This window comes from Triturus cristatus, chromosome 8, assembly GCF_964204655.1.
Source record: "Triturus cristatus chromosome 8, aTriCri1.1, whole genome shotgun sequence".
NCBI lineage: Eukaryota > Metazoa > Chordata > Amphibia > Caudata > Salamandridae > Triturus > Triturus cristatus.
This window is the reverse complement of record NC_140591.1, coordinates 1665990386-1666012675: the sequence shown is the minus strand read 5'-3', so window position 1 is coordinate 1666012675 and position 22290 is coordinate 1665990386. Positions and strand designations below refer to the sequence as shown.

Here is a 22290-nt window from a genome sequence, read left to right as displayed (position 1 = left end):
CACAAATTTCCACCCACTCCGCGTTCCCCAAAGTCCTACGAGAAAAATGGTACCTCACTTGTGCGGGTCGGCCTAGTGCCGGCAACAGGAAACGGCGCAAAACGCAACGTGGTCACACCTCAATTTTGCAGTGAAAAATGACCCTTTTTTGGCAAAGTGACTAGCTGTAGTTTTTGAACCCTAGCCCTGCCGGCACTTAGGGAAACCTAGCAAACCTATACATTTTTGAAAACTAGACACCCAGGGGAATCCAGGATGGGGTGACTTGACTGCCTCCCACCTTGGTCTGTTACCCAGAATCCCTTGCAAACGTAAAAAAATGACAAAACAAACACATTTTCCCCACATTTCTGTGGTGGAAAGTTCTGGAATCTGCGTGGATCCACAAATTTCCACCCACCCCGCGTTCCCCAAAGTCCTACGAGAAAAATGGTACCTCACTTGTGCGGGTCGGCCTAGTGCCCGCGACAGGAAACGGCGCAAAACGCAACGTGGTCACACCTCAATTTTGCAGTGAAAAATGACCCTTTTTTGGCAAAGTGACTAGCTGTAGTTTTTGAACCCTAGCCCTGCCGGCACTTAGGGAAACCTAGCAAACCTATACATTTTTGAAAACTAGACACCCAGGGGAATCCAGGATGGGGTGACTTGACTGCCTCCCACCATGGTCTGTTACCCAGAATCCCTTGCAAACGTAAAAAAATGACAAAAAAAACACATTTTCCCCACATTTCTGTGGTGGAAAGTTCTGGAATCTGCGTGGATCCACAAATTTCCACCCACCCCGCGTTCCCCAAAGTCCTACGAGAAAAATGGTACCTCACTTGTGCGGTTTGGCCGAGTGCCCACGACAGGAAACGGCGCAAAACGCAACGTGGTCAGACCTCAATTTTGCAGTGAAAAATGACCCTTTTTTGGCAAAGTGACTAGCTGTAGTTTTTGAACCCTAGCCCTGCCGGCACTTAGGGAAACCTAGCAAACCTATACATTTTTGAAAACTAGACACCCAGGGGAATCCAGGATGGGTTGACTTGACTGCCTCCCACCATGGTCTGTTACCCAGAATCCCTTGCAAACGTAAAAAAATGTAAAAAAAAACACATTTTCCCCCCATTTCTGTGGTGGAAAGTTCTAGAATCTGCGTGGATCCACAAATTTCCACCCACCCCGCGTTCCCCAAAGTCCTACAAGAAAAATGGTACTTCACTTGTGCGGGTCGGCCTAGTGCCCGCGACAGGAAACGGCGCAAAACGCAACGTGGTCACACCTCTATTTTGCAGTGAAAAATGACCCTTTTTTGGCAAAGTGACTAGCTGTAGTTTTTGAACCCTAGCCCTGCCGGCACTTAGGGAAACCTAGCAAACCTATATATTTTTGAAAACTAGACACCCAGGGGAATCCAGGATGGGGTGACTTGACTGCCTCCCACCATGGTCTGTTACCCAGAATCCCTTGCAAACGTAAAAAAATGACAAAAAAACACATTTTCCCCACATTTCTGGGATGGAAAGTTCTGGAATCTGCGTGGATCCACAAATTTCCACCCACCCCGCGTTCCCCAAAGTCCTACGAGAAAAATGGTACCTCACTTGTGCGGGTCGTCCTAGTGCCCGCGACAGGAAACGGCGCAAAACGCAACGTGGTCACACCTCAATTTTGCAGTGAAAAATGACCCTTTTTTGGCAAAGTGACTAGCTGTAGTTTTTGAACCCTAGCCCTGCCGGCACTTAGGGAAACCTAGCAAACCTATACATTTTTGAAAACTAGACACCCAGGGGAATCCAGGATGGGGTGACTTGACAGCCTCCCACCATGGTCTGTTACCCAGAATCCCTTGCAAACGTAAAAAAATGACAAAAAAAACACATTTTCCCCACATTTCTGTGGTGGAAAGTTCTGGAATCTGCGTTGATCCACAAATTTCCACCCACCCCGCGTTCCCCAAAGTCCTACGAGAAAAATGGTACCTCACTTGTGCGGGTCGGCCTAGTGCCCGCGACAGGAAACGGCGCAAAACACAACGTGGTCAGACCTCAATTTTGCAGTGAAAAATGACCCTTTTTTGGCAAAGTGACTAGCTGTAGTTTTTGAACCCTAGCCCTGCCGGCACTTAGGGAAACCTAGCAAACCTATACATTTTTGAAAACTAGACACCCAGGGGAATCCAGGATGGGGTGACTTGACTGCCTTCCACCATGGTCTGTTACCCAGAATCCCTTGCAAACGTAAAAAAATGACAAAAAAAACACATTTTCCCCACATTTCTGGGATGGAAAGTTCTGGAATCTGCGTGGATCCACAAATTTCCACCCACTCCGCGTTCCCCAAAGTCCTACGAGAAAAATGGTACCTCACTTGTGCGGGTCGGCCTAGTGCCCGCAACAGGAAACGGCGCAAAACGCAACGTGGTCACACCTCAATTTTGCAGTGAAAAATGACCCTTTTTTGGCAAAGTGACTAGCTGTAGTTTTTTAACCCTTGCCCTGCCGGCACTTAGGGAAACCTAGCAAACCTATACATTTTTGAAAACTAGACACCCAGGGGAATCCAGGATGGGGTGACTTGACTGCCTCCCACCATGGTCTGTTACCCAGAATCCCTTGCAAACGTAAAAAAATGACAAAAAAAACACATTTTCCCCACATTTCTGTGGTGGAAAGTTCTGGAATCTGCGTGGATCCACAAATTTCCACCCACCCCGCGTTCCCCAAAGTCCTACGAGAAAAATGGTACCTCACTTGTGCGGGTCGGCCTAGTGCCCGCGACAGGAAACGGCGCAAAACACAACGTGGTCAGACCTCAATTTTGCAGTGAAAAATGACCCTTTTTTGGCAAAGTGACTAGCTGTAGTTTTTGAACCCTAGCCCTGCCGGCACTTAGGGAAACCTAGCAAACCTATACATTTTTGAAAACTAGACACCCAGGGGAATCCAGGATGGGGTGACTTGACTGCCTTCCACCATGGTCTGTTACCCAGAATCCCTTGCAAACGTAAAAAAATGACAAAAAAAACACATTTTCCCCACATTTCTGGGATGGAAAGTTCTGGAATCTGCGTGGATCCACAAATTTCCACCCACTCCGCGTTCCCCAAAGTCCTACGAGAAAAATGGTACCTCACTTGTGCGGGTCGGCCTAGTGCCCGCAACAGGAAACGGCGCAAAACGCAACGTGGTCACACCTCAATTTTGCAGTGAAAAATGACCCTTTTTTGGCAAAGTGACTAGCTGTAGTTTTTTAACCCTTGCCCTGCCGGCACTTAGGGAAACCTAGCAAACCTATACATTTTTGAAAACTAGACACCCAGGGGAATCCAGGATGGGGTGACTTGACTGCCTCCCACCATGGTCTGTTACCCAGAATCCCTTGCAAACGTAAAAAAATGACAAAAAAAACACATTTTCCCCACATTTCTGTGGTGGAAAGTTCTGGAATCTGCGTGGATCCACAAATTTCCACCCACCCCGCGTTCCCCAAAGTCCTACGAGAAAAATGGTACCTCACTTGTGCGGGTCGGCCTAGTGCCCGCGACAGGAAACGGCGCAAAACGCAACGTGGTCAGACCTCAATTTTGCAGTGAAAAATGACCCTTTTTTGGCAAAGTGACTAGCTGTAGTTTTTTAACCCTAGCCCTGCCGGCACTTAGGGAAACCTAGCAAACCTATACATTTTTGAAAACTAGACACCCAGGGGAATCCAGGATGGGGTGACTTGACTGCCTCCCACCATGGTCTGTTACCCAGAATCCCTTGCAAACGTAATAAAATGACAAAAAAAACACATTTTCCCCACTTTTCTGGGATGGAAAGTTCTGGAATCTGCGTGGATCCACAAATTTCCACCCACCCCGCGTTTCCCAAAGTCCTGCGAGAAAAATGGTACCTCACTTGTGCGGGTCGGCCTAGTGCCCGCGACAGGAAACGGCGCAAAACGCAACGTGGTCACACCTCTATTTTGCAGTGAAAAATGACCCTTTTTTGGCAAAGTGACTAGCTGTAGTTTTTGAACCCTAGCCCTGCCGGCACTTAGGGAAACCTAGGAAACCTATACATTTTTGAAAACTAGACACCCAGGGGAATCCAGGATGGGGTGACTTGACTGCCTCCCACCAAGGTCTGTTACCCAGAATCCCTTGCAAACGTAAAAAAATGACAAAACAAACACATTTTCCCCACATTTCTGTGGTGGAAAGTTCTGGAATCTGCGTGGATCCACAAATTTCCACCCACCCCGCATTCCCCAAAGTCCTACGAGAAAAATGGTACCTCACTTGTGCGGGTCGGCCTAGTGCCTGCGACAGGAAACGGCGCAAAACGCAACGTGGTCAGACCTCAATTTTGCAGTGAAAAATGACCCTTTTTTGGCAAAGTGACTAGCTGTAGTTTTTGAACCCTAGCCCTGCCGGCACTTAGGGAAACCTAGCAAACCTATACATTTTTGAAAACTAGACACCCAGGGGAATCCAGGATGGGTTGACTTGACTGCCTCCCACCATAGTCTGTTACCCAGAATCCCTTGCAAACGTAAAAAAATGACAAAAAAAACACATTTTCCCCACATTTCTGTGGTGGAAAGTTCTAGAATCTGCGTGGATCCACAAATTTCCACCCACCCCGCGTTCCCCAAAGTCCTACGAGAAAAATGGTACCTCACTTGTGCGGGTCGGCCTAGTGCCCGCGACAGGAAACGGCGCAAAACGCAACGTGGTCACACCTCTATTTTGCAGTGAAAAATGACCCTTTTTTGGCAAAGTGACTAGCTGTAGTTTTTGAACCCTAGCCCTGCCGGCACTTAGGGAAACCTAGCAAACCTATACATTTTTGAAAACTAGACACCCAGGGGAATCGAGGATGGGGTGACTTGACTGCCTCCCACCATGGTCTGTTACCCAGAATCCCTTGCAAACGTAAATAAATGACAAAAAAAACACATTTTCCCCACATTTCTGGGATGGAAAGTTCTGGAATCTGCGTGGATCCACAAATTTCCACCCACTCCGCGTTCCCCAAAGTCCTACGAGAAAAATGGTACCTCACTTGTGCGGGTCGGCCTAGTGCCCGCAACAGGAAACGGCGCAAAACGCAACGTGGTCACACCTCAATTTTGCAGTGAAAAATGACCCTTTTTTGGCAAAGTGACTAGCTGTAGTTTTTGAACCCTAGCCCTGCCGGCACTTAGGGAAACCTAGGAAACCTATACATTTTTGAAAACTAGACACCCAGGGGAATCCAGGATGGGGTGACTTGACTGCCTCCCACCATGGTCTGTTACCCAGAATCCCTTGCAAACTTAAAAAAATGACAAAAAAAACACATTTTCCCCACATTTCTGTGGTGGAAAGTTCTGGAATCTGCGTGGATCCACAAATTTCCACCCACCCCGCGTTCCCCAAAGTCCTACGAGAAAAATGGTACCTCACTTGTGCGGGTCGGCCTAGTGCCCGCGACAGGAAACGGCGCAAAACGCAACGTGGTCAGACCTCAATTTTGCAGTGAAAAATTACCCTTTTTTGGCAAAGTGACTAGCTGTAGTTTTTGAACCCTAGCCCTGCCGGCACTTAGGGAAACCTAGCAAACCTATACATTTTTGAAAACTAGACACCCAGGGGAATCCAGGATGGGGTGACTTGACTGCCTCCCACCATGGTCTGTTACCCAGAATCCCTTGCAAACGTAAAAAAATGACAAAAAAAACACATTTTCCCCACATTTCTGGGATGATAAGTTCTGGAATCTGCGTGGATCCACAAATTTCCACCCACCCCGCGTTCCCCAAAGTCCTGCGAGAAAAATGGTACCTCACTTGTGCGGGTCGGCCTAGTGCCCGCGACAGGAAACGGCGCAAAACGCAACGTGGTCACACCTCAATTTTGCAGTGAAAAATGACCATTTTTTGGCAAAGTGACTAGCTGTAGTTTTTGAACCATAGCCCTGCCGGCACTTAGGGAAACCTAGCAAACCTATACATTTTTGAAAACTAGACACCCAGGGGAATCCAGGATGGGGTGACTTGACTGCCTCCCACCTTGGTCTGTTACCCAGAATCCCTTGCAAATGTAAAAAAATGACAAAACAAACACATTTTCCCCACATTTCTGTGGTGGAAAGTTCTGGAATCTGCGTGGATCCACAAATTTCCACCCACCCCGCGTTCCCCAAAGTCCTACGAGAAAAATGGTACCTCACTTGTGCGGGTCGGCCTAGTGCCCGCGACAGGAAACGGCGCAAAACGCAACGTGGTCACACCTCAATTTTGCAGTGAAAAATGACCCTTTTTTGGCAAAGTGACTAGCTGTAGTTTTTGAACCCTAGCCCTGCCGGCACTTAGGGAAACCTAGCAAACCTATACATTTTTGAAAACTAGACACCCAGGGGAATCCAGGATGGGGTGACTTGACTGCCTCCCACCATGGTCTGTTACCCAGAATCCCTTGCAAACGTAAAAAAATGACAAAAAAAACACATTTTCCCCACATTTCTGGGATGGAAAGTTCTGGAATCTGCGTGGATCCACACATTTCCACCCAACCCGCGTTCCCCAAAGTCCTACGAGAAAAATGGTACCTCACTTGTGCGGGTCGTCCTAGTGCCCGCGACAGGAAACGGCGCAAAACGCAACGTGGTCACACCTCAATTTTGTAGTGAAAAATGACCCTTTTTTGGCAAAGTGACTAGCTGTAGTTTTTGAACCCTAGCCCTGCCGGCACTTAGGGAAACCTAGCAAACCTATACATTTTTGAAAACTAGACACCCAGGGGAATCCAGGATGGGTTGACTTGACTGCCTTCCACCATGGTCTGTTACCCAGAATCCCTTGCAAACGTAAAATAATGTCAAAAAAACCACATTTTCCCCACATTTCTGGGGTGGAAAGTTATAGAATCTGCGTGGATCCACAAATTTCCACCCACCCCGCCTTCCCCAAAGTCCTACGAGAAAAATGGTACCTCACTTGTGCGGGTCGGCCTAGTGCCCGCGACAGGAAACGGCGCAAAACGCAACGTGGTCACACCTCTATTTTGCAGTGAAAAATGACCCTTTTTTGGCAAAGTGACTAGCTGTAGTTTTTGAACCCTAGCCCTGCCGGCACTTAGGGAAACCTAGCAAACCTATACATTTTTGAAAACTAGACACCCAGGGGAATCCAGGATGGGGTGACTTGACTGCCTCCCACCATGGTCTGTTACCCAGAATCCCTTGCAAATGTAAAAAAATGACAAAAAAACACATTTTCCCCACATTTCTGGGATGGAAAGTTCTGGAATCTGCGTGGATCCACAAATTTCCACCCACCCCGCGTTCCCCAAAGTCCTACGAGAAAAATGGTACCTCACTTGTGCGGGTCGGCCTAGTGCCCGCGACAGGAAACGGCGCAAAACACAACGTGGTCAGACCTCAATTTTGCAGTGAAAAATGACCCTTTTTTGGCAAAGTGACTAGCTGTAGTTTTTGAACCCTAGCCCTGCCGGCACTTAGGGAAACCTAGCAAACCTATACATTTTTGAAAACTAGACACCCAGGGGAATCCAGGATGGGGTGACTTGACTGCCTTCCACCATGGTCTGTTACCCAGAATCCCTTGCAAACGTAAAAAAATGACAAAAAAACACATTTTCCCCACATTTCTGGGATGGAAAGTTCTGGAATCTGCGTGGATCCACAAATTTCCACCCACTCCGCGTTCCCCAAAGTCCTACGAGAAAAATGGTACCTCACTTGTGCGGGTCGGCCTAGTGCCCGCAACAGGAAACGGCGCAAAACGCAACGTGGTCACACCTCAATTTGGCAGTGAAAAATGACCCTTTTTTGGCAAAGTGACTAGCTGTAGTTTTTGAACCCTTGCCCTGCCGGCACTTAGGGAAACCTAGCAAACCTATACATTTTTGAAAACTAGACACCCAGGGGAATCCAGGATGGGGTGACTTGACTGCTTCCCACCATGGTCTGTTACCCAGAATCCCTTGCAAACGTAAAAAAATGACAAAAAAAAACACATTTTCCCCACATTTCTGTGGTGGAAAGTTCTGGAATCTGCGTGGATCCACAAATTTCCACCCACCCCGCGTTCCCCAAAGTCCTACGAGAAAAATGGTACCTCACTTGTGCGGGTCGGCCTAGTGCCCGCGACAGGAAACGGCGCAAAACGCAACGTGGTCAGACCTCAATTTTGCAGTGAAAAATGACCCTTTTTTGGCAAAGTGACTAGCTGTAGTTTTTTAACCCTAGCCCTGCCGGCACTTAGGGAAACCTAGCAAACCTATACATTTTTGAAAACTAGACACCCAGGGGAATCCAGGATGGGGTGACTTGACTGCCTCCCACCATGGTCTGTTACCCAGAATCCCTTGCAAACGTAATAAAATGACAAAAAAAACACATTTTTCCCACATTTCTGGGATGGAAAGTTCTGGAATCTGCGTGGATCCACAAATTTCCACCCAACCCGCGTTCCCCAAAGTCCTACGAGAAAAATGGTACCTCACTTGTGCGGGTCGTCCTAGTGCCCGCGACAGGAAACGGCGCAAAACGCAACGTGGTCACACCTCAATTTTGCAGTGAAAAATGACCCTTTTTTGGCAAAGTGACTAGCTGTAGTTTTTGAACCCTAGCCCTGCCGGCACTTAGGGAAACCTAGCAAACCTATACATTTTTGAAAACTAGACACGAAGGGGAATCCAGGATGGGTTGACTTGACTGCCTCCCACTATAGTCTGTTACCCAGAATCCCTTGCAAACGTAAAAAAATGACAAAAAAAACACATTTTCCCCACATTTCTGTGGTGGAAAGTTCTAGAATCTGCGTGGATCCACAAATTTCCACCCACCCCGCGTTCCCCAAAGTCCTACGAGAAAAATGGTACCTCACTTGTGCGGGTCGGCCTAGTGCCCGCGACAGGAAACGGCGCAAAACGCAACGTGGTCACACCTCTATTTTGCAGTGAAAAATGACCCTTTTTTGGCAAAGTGACTAGCTGTAGTTTTTGAACCCTAGCCCTGCCGGCACTTAGGGAAACCTAGCAAACCTATACATTTTTGAAAACTAGACACCCATGGAAATCCAGGATGGGGTGACTTGACTGCCTCCCACCATGGTCTGTTACCCAGAATCCCTTGCAAACGTAAAACAATGACAAAAAAACACATTTTCCCCACATTTCTGGGATGGAAAGTTCTGGAATCTGCGTGGATCCACAAATTTCCACCCACCCCGCGTTCCCCAAAGTCCTACGAGAAAAATGGTACCTCACTTGTGCGGGTCGGCCTAGTGCCCGCGACAGGAAACGGCGCAAAACGCAACGTGGTCAGACCTCAATTTTGCAGTGAAAAATGACCCTTTTTTGGCAAAGTGACTAGCTGTAGTTTTTTAACCCTAGCCCTGCCGGCACTTAGGGAAACCTAGCAAACCTATACATTTTTGAAAACTAGACACCCAGGGGAATCCAGGATGGGGTGACTTGACTGCCTCCCACCATGGTCTGTTACCCAGAATCCCTTGCAAACGTAATAAAATGACAAAAAAAACACATTTTCCCCACTTTTCTGGGATGGAAAGTTCTGGAATCTGCGTGGATCCACAAATTTCCACCCACCCCGCGTTTCCCAAAGTCCTGCGAGAAAAATGGTACCTCACTTGTGCGGGTCGGCCTAGTGCCCGCGACAGGAAACGGCGCAAAACGCAACGTGGTCACACCTCTATTTTGCAGTGAAAAATGACCCTTTTTTGGCAAAGTGACTAGCTGTAGTTTTTGAACCCTAGCCCTGCCGGCACTTAGGGAAACCTAGGAAACCTATACATTTTTGAAAACTAGACACCCAGGGGAATCCAGGATGGGGTGACTTGACTGCCTCCCACCAAGGTCTGTTACCCAGAATCCCTTGCAAACGTAAAAAAATGACAAAACAAACACATTTTCCCCACATTTCTGTGGTGGAAAGTTCTGGAATCTGCGTGGATCCACAAATTTCCACCCACCCCGCATTCCCCAAAGTCCTATGAGAAAAATGGTACCTCACTTGTGCGGGTCGGCCTAGTGCCTGCGACAGGAAACGGCGCAAAACGCAACGTGGTCAGACCTCAATTTTGCAGTGAAAAATGACCCTTTTTTGGCAAAGTGACTAGCTGTAGTTTTTGAACCCTAGCCCTGCCGGCACTTAGGGAAACCTAGCAAACCTATACATTTTTGAAAACTAGACACCCAGGGGAATCCAGGATGGGTTGACTTGACTGCCTCCCACCATAGTCTGTTACCCAGAATCCCTTGCAAACGTAAAAAAATGACAAAAAAAACACATTTTCCCCACATTTCTGTGGTGGAAAGTTCTAGAATCTGCGTGGATCCACAAATTTCCACCCACCCCGTGTTCCCCAAAGTCCTACGAGAAAAATGGTACCTCACTTGTGCGGGTCGGCCTAGTGCCCGCGACAGGAAACGGCGCAAAACGCAACGTGGTCACACCTCTATTTTGCAGTGAAAAATGACCCTTTTTTGGCAAAGTGACTAGCTGTAGTTTTTGAACCCTAGCCCTGCCGGCACTTAGGGAAACCTAGCAAACCTATACATTTTTGAAAACTAGACACCCAGGGGAATCGAGGATGGGGTGACTTGACTGCCTCCCACCATGGTCTGTTACCCAGAATCCCTTGCAAACGTAAATAAATGACAAAAAAAACACATTTTCCCCACATTTCTGGGATGGAAAGTTCTGGAATCTGCGTGGATCCACAAATTTCCACCCACTCCGCGTTCCCCAAAGTCCTACGAGAAAAATGGTACCTCACTTGTGCGGGTCGGCCTAGTGCCCGCAACAGGAAACGGCGCAAAACGCAACGTGGTCACACCTCAATTTTGCAGTGAAAAATGACCCTTTTTTGGCAAAGTGACTAGCTGTAGTTTTTGAACCCTAGCCCTGCCGGCACTTAGGGAAACCTAGGAAACCTATACATTTTTGAAAACTAGACACCCAGGGGAATCCAGGATGGGGTGACTTGACTGCCTCCCACCATGGTCTGTTACCCAGAATCCCTTGCAAACTTAAAAAAATGACAAAAAAAACACATTTTCCCCACATTTCTGTGGTGGAAAGTTCTGGAATCTGCGTGGATCCACAAATTTCCACCCACCCCGCGTTCCCCAAAGTCCTACGAGAAAAATGGTACCTCACTTGTGCGGGTCGGCCTAGTGCCCGCGACAGGAAACGGCGCAAAACGCAACGTGGTCAGACCTCAATTTTGCAGTGAAAAATGACCCTTTTTTGGCAAAGTGACTAGCTGTAGTTTTTGAACCCTAGCCCTGCCGGCACTTAGGGAAACCTAGCAAACCTATACATTTTTGAAAACTAGACACCCAGGGGAATCCAGGATGGGGTGACTTGACTGCCTCCCACCATGGTCTGTTACCCAGAATCCCTTGCAAACGTAAAAAAATGACAAAAAAAACACATTTTCCCCACATTTCTGGGATGATAAGTTCTGGAATCTGCGTGGATCCACAAATTTCCACCCACCCCGCGTTCCCCAAAGTCCTGCGAGAAAAATGGTACCTCACTTGTGCGGGTCGGCCTAGTGCCCGCGACAGGAAACGGCGCAAAACGCAACGTGGTCACACCTCAATTTTGCAATGAAAAATGACCATTTTTTGGCAAAGTGACTAGCTGTAGTTTTTGAACCATAGCCCTGCCGGCACTTAGGGAAACCTAGCAAACCTATACATTTTTGAAAACTAGACACCCAGGGGAATCCAGGATGGGGTGACTTGACTGCCTCCCACCTTGGTCTGTTACCCAGAATCCCTTGCAAATGTAAAAAAATGACAAAACAAACACATTTTCCCCACATTTCTGTGGTGGAAAGTTCTGGAATCTGCGTGGATCCACAAATTTCCACCCACCCCGCGTTCCCCAAAGTCCTACGAGAAAAATGGTACCTCACTTGTGCGGGTCGGCCTAGTGCCCGCGACAGGAAACGGCGCAAAACGCAACGTGGTCACACCTCAATTTTGCAGTGAAAAATGACCCTTTTTTGGCAAAGTGACTAGCTGTAGTTTTTGAACCCTAGCCCTGCCGGCACTTAGGGAAACCTAGCAAACCTATACATTTTTGAAAACTAGACACCCAGGGGAATCCAGGATGGGGTGACTTGACTGCCTCCCACCATGGTCTGTTACCCAGAATCCCTTGCAAACGTAAAAAAATGACAAAAAAAACACATTTTCCCCACATTTCTGGGATGGAAAGTTCTGGAATCTGCGTGGATCCACACATTTCCACCCAACCCGCGTTCCCCAAAGTCCTACGAGAAAAATGGTACCTCACTTGTGCGGGTCGTCCTAGTGCCCGCGACAGGAAACGGCGCAAAACGCAACGTGGTCACACCTCAATTTTGCAGTGAAAAATGACCCTTTTTTGGCAAAGTGACTAGCTGTAGTTTTTGAACCCTAGCCCTGCCGGCACTTAGGGAAACCTAGCAAACCTATACATTTTTGAAAACTAGACACCCAGGGGAATCCAGGATGGGTTGACTTGACTGCCTCCCACCATGGTCTGTTACCCAGAATCCCTTGCAAACGTAAAATAATGTCAAAAAAACCACATTTTCCCCACATTTCTGTGGTGGAAAGTTATAGAATCTGCGTGGATCCACAAATTTCCACCCACCCCGCGTTCCCCAAAGTCCTACGAGAAAAATGGTACCTCACTTGTGCGGGTCGGCCTAGTGCCCGCGACAGGAAACGGCGCAAAACGCAACGTGGTCACACCTCTATTTTGCAGTGAAAAATGACCCTTTTTTGGCAAAGTGACTAGCTGTAGTTTTTGAACCCTAGCCCTGCCGGCACTTAGGGAAACCTAGCAAACCTATACATTTTTGAAAACTAGACACCCAGGGGAATCCAGGATGGGGTGACTTGACTGCCTCCCACCATGGTCTGTTACCCAGAATCCCTTGCAAATGTAAAAAAATGACAAAAAAACACATTTTCCCCACATTTCTGGGATGGAAAGTTCTGGAATCTGCGTGGATCCACAAATTTCCACCCACCCCGCGTTCCCCAAAGTCCTACGAGAAAAATGGTACCTCACTTGTGCGGGTCGGCCTAGTGCCCGCGACAGGAAACGGCGCAAAACACAACGTGGTCAGACCTCAATTTTGCAGTGAAAAATGACCCTTTTTTGGCAAAGTGACTAGCTGTAGTTTTTGAACCCTAGCCCTGCCGGCACTTAGGGAAACCTAGCAAACCTATACATTTTTGAAAACTAGACACCCAGGGGAATCCAGGATGGGGTGACTTGACTGCCTTCCACCATGGTCTGTTACCCAGAATCCCTTGCAAACGTAAAAAAATGACAAAAAAACACATTTTCCCCACATTTCTGGGATGGAAAGTTCTGGAATCTGCGTGGATCCACAAATTTCCACCCACTCCGCGTTCCCCAAAGTCCTACGAGAAAAATGGTACCTCACTTGTGCGGGTCGGCCTAGTGCCCGCAACAGGAAACGGCGCAAAACGCAACGTGGTCACACCTCAATTTTGCAGTGAAAAATGACCCTTTTTTGGCAAAGTGACTAGCTGTAGTTTTTGAACCCTTGCCCTGCCGGCACTTAGGGAAACCTAGCAAACCTATACATTTTTGAAAACTAGACACCCAGGGGAATCCAGGATGGGGTGACTTGACTGCTTCCCACCATGGTCTGTTACCCAGAATCCCTTGCAAACGTAAAAAAATGACAAAAAAAACACATTTTCCCCACATTTCTGTGGTGGAAAGTTCTGGAATCTGCGTGGATCCACAAATTTCCACCCACCCCGCGTTCCCCAAAGTCCTACGAGAAAAATGGTACCTCACTTGTGCGGGTCGGCCTAGTGCCCGCGACAGGAAACGGCGCAAAACGCAACGTGGTCAGACCTCAATTTTGCAGTGAAAAATGACCCTTTTTTGGCAAAGTGACTAGCTGTAGTTTTTTAACCCTAGCCCTGCCGGCACTTAGGGAAACCTAGCAAACCTATACATTTTTGAAAACTAGACACCCAGGGGAATCCAGGATGGGGTGACTTGACTGCCTCCCACCATGGTCTGTTACCCAGAATCCCTTGCAAACGTAATAAAATGACAAAAAAAACACATTTTTCCCACATTTCTGGGATGGAAAGTTCTGGAATCTGCGTGGATCCACAAATTTCCACCCAACCCGCGTTCCCCAAAGTCCTACGAGAAAAATGGTACCTCACTTGTGCGGGTCGTCCTAGTGCCCGCGACAGGAAACGGCGCAAAACGCAACGTGGTCACACCTCAATTTTGCAGTGAAAAATGACCCTTTTTTGGCAAAGTGACTAGCTGTAGTTTTTGAACCCTAGCCCTGCCGGCACTTAGGGAAACCTAGCAAACCTATACATTTTTGAAAACTAGACACCCAGGGGAATCCAGGATGGGTTGACTTGACTGCCTCCCACTATAGTCTGTTACCCAGAATCCCTTGCAAACGTAAAAAAATGACAAAAAAAACACATTTTCCCCACATTTCTGTGGTGGAAAGTTCTAGAATCTGCGTGGATCCACAAATTTCCACCCACCCCGCGTTCCCCAAAGTCCTACGAGAAAAATGGTACCTCACTTGTGCGGGTCGGCCTAGTGCCCGCGACAGGAAACGGCGCAAAACGCAACGTGGTCACACCTCTATTTTGCAGTGAAAAATGACCCTTTTTTGGCAAAGTGACTAGCTGTAGTTTTTGAACCCTAGCCCTGCCGGCACTTAGGGAAACCTAGCAAACCTATACATTTTTGAAAACTAGACACCCATGGAAATCCAGGATGGGGTGACTTGACTGCCTCCCACCATGGTCTGTTACCCAGAATCCCTTGCAAACGTAAAACAATGACAAAAAAACACATTTTCCCCACATTTCTGGGATGGAAAGTTCTGGAATCTGCGTGGATCCACAAATTTCCACCCACCCCGCGTTCCCCAAAGTCCTACGAGAAAAATGGTACCTCACTTGTGCGGGTCGTCCTTGTGCCCGCGACAGGAAACGGCGCAAAACGCAACGTGGTCACACCTCTATTTTGCAGTGAAAAATGACCCTTTTTTGGCAAAGTGACTAGCTGTAGTTTTTGAACCCTAGCCCTGCCGGCACTTAGGGAAACCTAGCAAACCTATACATTTTTGAAAACTAGACACCCAGGGGAATCCAGGATGGGGTGACTTGACTGCCTCCCACCATGGTCTGTTACCCAGAATCCCTTGCAAACGTAAAAAAATGACAAAAAAAACACATTTTCCCCACATTTCTGGGATGGAAAGTTCTGGAATCTGCGTGGATCCACAAATTTCCACCCAACCCGCGTTCCCTAAAGTCCTACGAGAAAAATGGTACCTCACTTGTGTGGGTCGTCCTAGTGCCCGCGACAGGAAACGGCGCAAAACGCAACGTGGTCACACCTCAATTTTGCAGTGAAAAATGACCCTTTTTTGGCAAAGTGACTAGCTGTAGTTTTTGAACCCTTGCCCTGCCGGCACTTAGGGAAACCTAGCAAACCTATACATTTTTGAAAACTAGACACCCAGGGGAATCCAGGATGGGGTGACTTGACTGCTTCCCACCATAGTCTGTTACCCAGAATCCCTTGCAAACGTAAAAAAATGACAAAAAAAACACATTTTCCCCACATTTCTGTGGTGGAAAGTTCTGGAATCTGCGTGGATCCACAAATTTCCACCCACCCCGCGTTCCCCAAAGTCCTACGAGAAAAATGGTACCTCACTTGTGCGGGTCGGCCTAGTGCCCGCGACAGGAAACGGCGCAAAACGCAACGTGGTCAGACCTCAATTTTGCAGTGAAAAATGACCCTTTTTTGGCAAAGTGACTAGCTGTAGTTTTTTAACCCTAGCCCTGCCGGCACTTAGGGAAACCTAGCAAAACTATACATTTTTGAAAACTAGACACCCAGGGGAATCCAGGATGGGGTGACTTGACTGCCTCCCACCATGGTCTGTTACCCAGAATCCCTTGCAAACGTAATAAAATGACAAAAAAAACACATTTTCCCCACATTTCTGGGATGGAAAGTTCTGGAATCTGCGTGGATCCACAAATTTCCACCCACCCCGCGTTTCCCAAAGTCCTGCGAGAAAAATGGTACCTCACTTGTGCAGGTCGGCCTAGTGCCCGCGACAGGAAACGGCGCAAAACGCAACGTGGTCACACCTCAATTTTGCAGTGAAAAATGACCATTTTTTGGCAAAGTGACTAGCTGTAGTTTTTGAACCCTAGCCCTGCCGGCACTTAGGGAAACCTAGCAAACCTATACATTTTTGAAAACTAGACACCCAGGGGAATCCAGGATGGGGTGACTTGACTGCCTCCCACCATGGTCTGTTACCCAGAATCCCTTGCAAACGTAAAAAAATGACAAAACAAACACATTTTCCCCACATTTCTGTGGTGGAAAGTTCTGGAATCTGCGTGGATCCACAAATTTCCACCCACCCCGCGTTCCCCAAAGTCCTACGAGAAAAATGGTACCTCACTTGTGCGGGTCGGCCTAGTGCCTGCGACAGGAAACGGCGCAAAACGCAACGTGGTCAGACCTCAATTTTGCAGTGAAAAATGACCCTTTTTTGGCAAAGTGACTTGCTGTAGTTTTTGAACCCTAGCCCTGCCGGCACTTAGGGAAACCTAGCAAACCTATACATTTTTGAAAACTAGACACCCAGGGGAATCCAGGATGGGGTGACTTGACTGCCTCCCACCATGGTCTGTTACCCAGAATCCCTTGCAAACGTAAAAAAATGACAAAAAAAACACATTTTCCCCACATTTCTGGGATGGAAAGTTCTGGAATCTGCGTGGATCCACAAATTTCCACCCAACCCGCGTTCCCCAAAGTCCTACGAGAAAAATGGTACCTCACTTGTGCGGGTCGTCCTAGTGCCCGCGACAGGAAACGGCGCAAAACGCAACGTGGTCACACCTCAATTTTGCAGTGAAAAATGACCCTTTTTTGGCAAAGTGACTAGCTGTAGTTTTTGAACCCTAGCCCTGCCGGCACTTAGGGAAACCTAGCAAACCTATACATTTTTGAAAACTAGACACCCAGGGGAATCCAGGATGGGTTGACTTGACTGCCTCCCACTATAGTCTGTTACCCAGTATCCCTTGCAAACGTAAAAAAATGACAAAAAAAACACATTTTCCCCACATTTCTGGGATGGAAAGTTCTAGAATCTGCGTGGATCCACAAATTTCCACCCACCCCGCGTTCCCCAAAGTCCTACGAGAAAAATGGTACCTCACTTGTGCGGGTCGTCCTTGTGCCCGCGACAGGAAACGGCGCAAAACGCAACGTGGTCACACCTCTATTTTGCAGTGAAAAATGACCCTTTTTTGGCAAAGTGACTAGCTGTAGTTTTTGAACCCTAGCCCTGACGGCACTTAGGGAAACCTAGCAAACCTATACATTTTTGAAAACTAGACACCCAGGGGAATCCAGGATGGGGTGACTTGACTGCCTCCCACCATGGTCTGTTACCCAGAATCCCTTGCAAACGTAAAAAAATGACAAAAAAAACACATTTTCCCCACATTTCTGGGATGGAAAGTTCTGGAATCTGCGTGGATCCACAAATTTCCACCCAACCCGCGTTCCCCAAAGTCCTACGAGAAAAATGGTACCTCACTTGTGCGGGTCGTCCTAGTGCCCGCGACAGGAAACGGCGCAAAACGCAACGTGGTCACACCTCAATTTTGCAGTGAAAAATGACCCTTTTTTGGCAAAGTGACTAGCTGTAGTTTTTGAACCCTAGCCCTGCCGGCACTTAGGGAAACCTAGCAAACCTATACATTTTTGAAAACTAGACACCCAGGGGAATCCAGGATGGGTTGACTTGACTGCCTCCCACTATAGTCTGTTACCCAGAATCCCTTGCAAACGTAAAAAAATGACAAAAAAACCACATTTTCCCCACATTTCTGTGGTGGAAAGTTCTAGAATCTGCGTGGATCCACAAATTTCCACCCACCCCGCGTTCCCCAAAGTCCTACGAGAAAAATGGTACCTCACTTGTGCGGGTCGGCCTAGTGCCCGCGACAGGAAACGGCGCAAAACGCAACGTGGTCACACCTCTATTTTGCAGTGAAAAATGACCCTTTTTTGGCAAAGTGACTAGCTGTAGTTTTTGAACCCTAGCCCTGCCGGCACTTAGGGAAACCTAGCAAACCTATACATTTTTGAAAACTAGACACCCATGGGAATCCAGGATGGGGTGACTTGACTGCCTCCCACTATGGTCTGTTACCCAGAATCCCTTGCAAACGTAAAAAAATGACAAAAAAACACATTTTCCCCACATTTCTGGGATGGAAAGTTCTGGAATCTGCGTGGATCCACAAATTTCCACCCACCCCGCGTTCCCCAAAGTCCTACGAGAAAAATGGTACCTCACTTGTGCGGGTCGTCCTTCTGCCCGCGACAGGAAACGGCGCAAAACGCAACGTGGTCACACCTCTATTTTGCAGTGAAAAATGACCCTTTTTTGGCAAAGTGACTAGCTGTAGTTTTTTAACCCTAGCCCTGCCGGCACTTAGGGAAACCTAGCAAACCTATACATTTTTGAAAACTAGACACCCAGGGGAATCCAGGATGGGGTGACTTGACTGCCTCCCACCATGGTCTGTTACCCAGAATCCCTTGCAAACGTAAAAAAATGACAAAAAAAACAAATTTTCCCCACATTTCTGTGGTGGAAAGTTCTGGAATCTGCGTTGATCCACAAATTTCCACCCACCCCGCGTTCCCCAAAGTCCTACGAGAAAAATGGTACCTCACTTGTGCGGGTCGGCCTAGTGCCCGCGACAGGAAACGGCGCAAAACACAACGTGGTCAGACCTCAATTTTGCAGAGAAAAATGACCCTTTTTTGGCAAAGTGACTAGCTGTAGTTTTTGAACCCTAGCCCTGCCGGCACTTAGGGAAACCTAGCAAACCTATACATTTTTGAAAACTAGACACCCAGGGGAATCCAGGATGGGGTGACTTGACTGCCTCCCACCATGGTCTGTTACCCAGAATCCCTTGCAAACGTAAAAAAATGACAAAAAAAACACATTTTCCCCACATTTCTGGGATGGAAAGTTCTGGAATCTGCGTGAATCCACAAATTTCCACCCACCCCGCATTCCCCAAAGTCATACAAGAAAAATGGTACCTCACTTGTGCGGGTCGGCCTAGTGCCCGCGACAGGAAACGGCGCAAAACGCAACGTGGTCACACCTCAATTTTGCAGTGAAAAATGACCCTTTTTTTGGCTAAGTGACTAGCTGTAGTTTTTGAACTCTAGCCCTGCTGGCACCTAGAGAAACCTACCAAACCCAGACATTTCTGAAAACTAGACACCTGGCAGCTTCCAGGGAGGTATGGCTTGTGTTGATCCCCCAACGTTTCCTTACCCAGAATCCCCTGCAAACCTCAATTTTTGCTGAAAAAATCACTTTTTTCACACATTTTTGGGTGGGAAAGTAGTGGCATCACCGGGCTCACACAAATTTACCACCACCCAGCGTTCCCCCAGGCCTCCCGGTAAAAATGGTGCCTCACTTGTGTGGGAGGCCCAAGTGCCCGCGGCAGGCAAGGGCCCAAAACATAGTGAGGCGACATCAAAATGGCCTATCGCAAAACCACCTGGTTTTGCAAGGGGGGTCACTTTGGTTTTTGGCCCGGTGCGCGGCGGCCATCTAGGGAAACCTACCAAACCCAGAAATTTCTGAAAACTAGAAAACCGGTGCTTCCAGGGAGGTATGGCTTGCGTGGATCCCCCAAAGTTTCCTCACCCAGAATCCCCGGCAAACCTCAATTTTTGCTGAAAAAAATCACTTTTTTCACACATTTTGGGGTGGGAAAGTAGTGGCATCACCGGGCTCACACAAATTTACCACCACCCAGCGTTCCCCCAGGTCTCCCAGTAAAAATGGTGCCTCACTTGTGTGGGAGGCCCAAGTACCCGCGGCAGGCAAGGGCCCAAAACGTAGTGAGGCGACATCAAAATGGCCTATCGCAAAACCACCTGGTTTTGCATGGAGGGTCACTTTGGTTTTTGGCCCGGTGCGCGGCGGCCATCTAGGGAAACCTACCAAACCCACGCATTTCTGAAAACTAGACACCCGGCGGCTTCCAGGGAGGTATGGCTTGCGTGGATCCCCCAACGTTTCCTTACCCAGAATCCCCTGCAAACCTCAATTTTTGCTGAAAAAATCACTTTTTTCACTCATTTTGGGGTGGGAAAGTAGTGGCATCACCGGGCTCACACAAATTTACCACCACCCAGCAATCCCCCAGGCCTCCCGGTAAAAATGGTGCCTCACTTGTGTGGGAGGCCCAAGTACCCGCGGCAGGCAAGGGCCCAAAACATAGTGAGGCGACATCAAAATGGCCTATCGCAAAACCACCTGGTTTTGCAAGGGGGGTCACTTTGGTTTTTGGCCCGGTGCGCGGCAGCCATCTAGGGAAACCTACCAAACCCAGACATTTCTGAAAACTAGACAACCGGTGCTTCCAGGGAGGTATGGCTTGCGTGGCTCCCCCAACGTTTCCTCACCCAGAATCCCCTGCAAACCTCAATTTTTGCTGAAAAAATCACTTTTTTCACACATTTTGGGGTGGGAAAGTAGTGGCATCACCGGGCTCACACAAATTTACCACCACCCAGCGTTCCCCCAGGTCTCCCGGTAAAAATGGTGCCTCACTTGTGTGGGAGGCCCAAGTACCCGCGGCAGGCAAGGGTCCAAAACGTAGTGAGGCGACATCAAAATGGCCTATCGCAAAACCACCTGGTTTTGCATGGAGGGTCACTTTGGTTTTTGGCCCGGTGCGCGGCGGCCATCTAGGGAAACCTACCAAACCCATGCATTTCTGAAAACTAGACACCCGGCGGCTTCCAGGGAGGTATGGCTTGCGTGGATCCCCCAACGTTTCCTTACCCAGAATCCCCTGCAAACCTCAATTTTTGCTGAAAAAATCACTTTTTTCACACATTTTGGGGTGGGAAAGTAGTGGCATCACCGGGCTCACACAAATTTACCACCACCCAGCGTTCCCCCAGGTCTCCCGGTAAAAATGGTGCCTCACTTGTGTGGGGGGCCCAAGTACCCGCGGCAGGCAAGGGCCCAAAACGTAGTGAGGCGACATCAAAATGGCCTATCGCAAAACCACCTGGTTTTGCAAGGGGGGTCACTTTTGTTTTTGGCCCGGTGCGCGGTGGCCATCTAGGGAAACCTACCAAACCCACGCATTTCTGAAAACTAGACACCCGGTGGCTTCCAGGGAGGTATGGCTTGCGTGGATCCCCCAACGTTTCCTTACCCAGAATCCCATGCAAACCTCAATTTTTGCTGAAAAAATCACTTTTTTCACACATTTTGGGGTGGGAAAGTAGTGGCATCACCGGGCTCACACAAATTTACCACCACCCAGCGTTCCCCCAGGTCTCCCGGTAAAAATGGTGCCTCACTTGTGTGGGAGGCCCAAGTACCCACGGCAGGCAAGGGCCCAGAAGCCTCTTGCCGCACTACACCAACGGGAAGCCTTGCAGCAGCAGGCTGCAGCCCAGATGCCTCTTGCCGCACTACACCAACGGGAAGGCCCAAGTGGAAGCCAACGGGAAGCCTTGCAGCCCAGATGCCTCTTGCCGCACTATCGGCACATCAGTCTCCGCCTCTAACACAGGCACTTCATCCGCACTAAGAGTATCTTCATCATCCGATGACTCCATACGGAGAGACAACTCACTGCCAGAATCGTCCCCTGCCTCCTCTCCCTCAGATGCAGAGTCAGTCTCTGAACCAATATCAGAGGAAGACTCAAACAGCAAACCAACAACCTGCTGAGCAGTCATCCTGCGGCTAGCCATTATACTTACTAAGATAGAAAACTGCACAAACAAGTCAACAACAACCAACAATGTGCAAACCAAGTAAGTAAAGAAATGTGTACCTTTATCACAAAGATCAATGTTCTCAAAAACTATACAATCCAATTACAAGAGACAGCTGCACTCACCAGAAACCAACTCTGCAGTGACACATCAAAAACCAACGATATCAAACTAGAAAGAAGAAAAAAAAGAAATTACTCACAAGACAACAAAATACACATCGAGCACCAATGCAAAAAGTTTTTGACACTCAAAAAACAAACATACTGCTAATATTACACCATTTGCAAAAAAAATTCATGCAGAGATATCAAATACATTTACATTGTACGAAAAAAAGTCTCTTACCAAACTACACAAACAGCAGAACCAC

The 22290-nt window shown here is 48.1% G+C and overlaps 1 protein-coding gene across 1 annotated transcript in view; it reads left to right on the top strand.

Moving 5' to 3' along the window:
- LOC146808526 (vomeronasal type-2 receptor 26-like) overlaps nt 1–22290 on the top strand; it is a 79683-nt gene that overhangs the window by 27484 nt on the left and 29909 nt on the right. The gene's annotated exons all lie outside the window — the stretch shown is intronic.